This window comes from Coptis chinensis, chromosome 1 (genome assembly GCF_015680905.1).
Source record: "Coptis chinensis isolate HL-2020 chromosome 1, ASM1568090v1, whole genome shotgun sequence".
NCBI lineage: Eukaryota > Viridiplantae > Streptophyta > Magnoliopsida > Ranunculales > Ranunculaceae > Coptis > Coptis chinensis.
In genome coordinates this window covers 88,314,614-88,318,947 of record NC_141456.1, presented here as the reverse complement: position 1 = coordinate 88,318,947, position 4,334 = coordinate 88,314,614, and the positions used below count along the sequence as shown (strand labels likewise).

The following is a 4,334-nucleotide window of genomic DNA, read 5'->3' as shown; positions in this document are numbered from 1 at the left end:
TAGAAAGATTAGCTGAACAAGCTTACTACTGATTTCTTGATGGTTACTCAGGATATTTTCAGATCCATATTCACCCTGAGGACCAAGAGAAGACCACATTCACATGTCCGTTCGGAACATTTGCCTATCGTCGTATGCCTTTTGGTTTATGCAATGCACCGGCCACTTTTCAGCGATGCATGATGAGTATTTTTGATGACATGGTGGAGAAATACATGGAATATTTTATAGATGATTTTTCAGTTTTTGGATCATCTTTTGAGGATTGCCTGCACCATCTCTCCTTAGTCCTTAAATGTTATTGCGATACCAACTTAGTTTTGAACTGGGAAAAGTGTCACTTCATGGTAAAGGAAGGGATAGTGCTGGGTCACCAAGTTTCAAAGGAAGGAATTCTAGTAGATTGAGCGAAGATTGATATTATAAAGGATCTACCCAAGCCGAGAACTGTCAAAGATATCCATGCCTTCCTAGGTCATGCGGGATTCTACCGTCGATTTATTAAGGATTTCAATAGAATTGCAAGACCGCTATCACATCTGTTAGGGAAAGATATTGTCTTTGATTTTGATGATTTATGTGTTGAAGCTTTTATGAAGTTACAGGAAGCACTCACTTCAACACCAATCATTCGTGCGCCCGATTGGAGCCAGCCATTTGAGATCATGTGTGATGCATCTGATTATGGTATAGGAGCCGTTCTAAGACAAAGGGACAAGAAAGTGTCGTACATAATCTATTATGATAGCAAGACTCTAAATGGAGCTCAGATTAATTATTTTAGAACTGAGAAGGAGCTCTTAGCCGTCGTCTATTCTCTTGACAAATTTCGTCAATATCTGATAGGTTCAAAGGTAATAGTCTATACTGACCATGCTGCCTTGTGTCATTTACTCGCTAAGCAGGATGCCAAGTGATAAGAGCCCAAAATTGTAGTTTTAACCCCTTAATAATCATACTTTTAGGCCAATTATGTGAGTAATAAATAAGAGTTAACACTGATTACGTGTTTTTTTATGTATTTCAGGCAGTAAAGTCAGTTATGTGCAGAAATGTGCTACTTTTGTGAGATAAAGGAGCAAAGATTGGTTACTAAGAAGTTTTGTGATAAAGGCCAAGATTCAAGGAGACAAAGCCTTTCTAAAGCCCGGTAAAAGCTAAGAAGTCAAAGTCAACGCTGGTAGAAACAGCACACAAAGTCAGCAGAACTTCTGAAGGCCGTATCTTTGGACTCAGACCTCGGAATTGGGTCTACCTTATGTCAAAACGACCGGATCGGGAAGATATTTCTAATGGTCCAAGTCTTGGCCCAATAAGAGGAGCAGAAGTGGACGAAAAGTCTGTTGAAGCCAAATCCAGCTGAAGAGCACTTTTCGGACTAAAAGAATTGGGGTTTGGGCCCGATTTTCCGGCCCAAAACATGGCTCCAAGCCCATGCACGATTTTTGGATCTGAAGCATATAAAAACAAAAGCTTAGCTCTTTGTTAATGGTAGCTAATTAGACCTAAACTATAGATAATTCTAGATCTAGTTTTAATAGTTTTTAATTAAGTTTAGTTTCAATTCAATTCTTGTTTTAGATTAAACTCTTAAATCATTGTTCTTCATCGATTAGATAAATAAAATAGTAGATTCTTATTCATTTCGATTTTGTCATTTACAATTGTTTAGATCTAAATTTCTTTATTACTTGTTATTCATTTCCCAGTTATTACCTAAGATTTCAATTATTGTTTAGACAAATTGCATAAAGATAGAATTTTTATATGATGTCTAGTTTTAATTCAATGGGAAATGATAGTTGTATGAATCAAGGCTAAACCTCCATTAGAGGGGTTGAAGAAGCCTTGATAAAGCTTGATATTTGTTAAACTTAGAAATCGTCGTGATAGTTATTCCACTCTAGAAACAATTAATTCACCATGAGAATGGGTTTAATCGCTCACATGCTAGTTATGAATTGGTAGAAATGTCATGTATAATTAGGGATTAGAATTACTATTTTGATATGCGAAGCATTCAATTTAGATCATAACTAGTCTTTGTTAGTAGGATTAAGTCGAGTTAAGGTGGATTCAATTCCCTTTAATTCTTTATCTAGATTCAAACCCTTAGCATTCTATCATTTCGTTATTCGTAACTTGTTAATTGAATTCACCTCATAGTATAGAATTCCCCTCGTAAATCTCTCACTAGACTTATGATTGATTAGTTGACATGAAACCATCGCATGCTAAAGAACTAGGAGTGGAACGAACTTCCTACTCCACTATATCATTATTTGATTGAGAGTAGAAAACTTTGATAAATTAGATACACGAAAATAGTTCTAGTTTTACTAGCGTTTAGAGTTCTCGCGAGCTTTAGTCATTGGTAAAACTATTCTTTTTACATTTATCAAATGGCGCCACTGCCATCTTAGTTCCCTTTAACTTTGGTTTCATACTATAATTAGTCATTTTTAAGTCCCATTAAACCCACCCACCCTTGTTTGATTCATACTGTGATTGTCCGTTTCAGCATTGAAAAGTTCCTCGAAAAATTACACGAAGCACCTGCCCCCAAACGGAGCACCTACTACTCCCAAACGCCGAACCCCGAGCGACTGCGCTTCAAACGAAGCGACCCCACGCCAAACACTGTAACTTGAAGTTACACGGAGCGCACCTGCGCCCAAACAGAGCGCACCTGCGCCCTCTGCTGAAATAGCCCGATTTCCTCAGGTTTGTTTCAAACTTTCCATTTCTTCAAGTTTTCAGTGATCTAACTTGTTATACACACTGATCACACTTAAACAAGACGTTATTCGTAAGCGAAGCAAGGAGGCATTCAGGTACTCTTTTCTTCCACACCTCGCATCTCTAGTTAGAGGTTTATACTAGTATATCAGGATTGTTTGGAGTGTTGTCGTGTTTAGACTTAGACTTGCATGAGATTAAGGTCTGGCCGGAGAAAAACACCGAACGTAATTAACCGTCAACGTCAACAAACACGTCTATCTAGTATATCAATCACTACACCTCTAGCTACTATTCCACACACCACACCTGACATAATGGCTGAAGAAAGAGAGACTCCTCTCTCCGACTTTTACAAAGCCTTGAGCGATAGCCCTAAATCTTGCATGGTTCTAGCAGACCCAGTGGGGGATTTTCGAATCCCCCCAAACATATTTAATTTGTTACCCATTTTTCATGGTTTAGACCATGAAAAACCTTATCAGCACATGCTTAGGATTGAACAAGTCCTTACAACATTCCAGCATCCTACGGTTTGTGCAGAACAAAATAAACTGAGGGTATTTCCCTTCACCTTAGCCGATAAGGCGGCGTCTTGGTTAACTGCCCAAGCGCCTAATTCTGTGGACTCGTGGGCTAAACTTGTTTAGCTGTTTATGGAACATTTTTACCCGCCCCTAAAGACGGATGAGATGCCTTCCAAGATTCATTTCTTTTGACAAAATCCTCATGAATCATTTTCAGAGGCTTGGAATCGTTTCACCGATCTCCTTATAGAATGTCCACATCATAACCTAGCGAAAGACACGTTAGTTCGTGCCATTTTCAAAGGACTTCTACACCACCATAAAGAAGTCCTTGGCATAATGAATGGGGGTAGTTTCCTAAGTAAAGGAGCCTCGGAGGCTTATAAATTTTTAGAAAATCAAACTAAGCGCAATAATAATTGGGGGGGTAGTGATGATCCCCCGCTCTGCTTGTTCTTCTTCAACAGTTAAGGCCACCGGTATGTTTGAGATGAAACCCGATCCAGAACTTAAAAATTTAATCGAATCTCTAACTAAAAAGGTAGAGGCTATTTCTGTTCAACAAAAGCATATCCCCATCATGAATGTCAACTCCAACCCATGTAATTTCTGTTTGAGTCCCCGAAGCACCCGACTCTATTGTCCTCTCGCCCATGAACAACAACAATCGAGCAAGATAATGTTTGCTCCATTAATAGCTATCGTATTCCTAATGCCCCATGGAGACAAAATCCCAACTTCAGTTATTTAAACAATCAACAAGTTACACCTTCGGGGTTTAATAACCAAAATGTTAGGCAAGCAAACAATTATAACTAAGCTCCACCTAGACAAGGACAAGGTCGGGAATTATAATAATTATAACAACCAAGTTTAAAACAACCACGACAAGGTCAAGCACAAGGTCGTGGTAATTATAATAGTTATAATACCAATAGAGGTATCGTTCGGTTAACAATAATAACTATCACAACCCGCCCATAAATAATCAACGGAGATAGTTCGGTCGCACCACTGTGACTACTACACCTACACAACCGGATCGTATCGACGCCTTTATACAAAGTT

At 38.6% G+C, this 4,334-nt stretch overlaps 1 pseudogene; it reads right to left on the bottom strand.

Moving 5' to 3' along the window:
• Positions 1-3,441: 3,441 nt before the first annotated feature.
• On the bottom strand, positions 3,442-3,535 carry LOC147525682 (small nucleolar RNA R71; annotated as a pseudogene).
• Between the last annotated feature and the right edge of the window lie 799 nt (positions 3,536-4,334).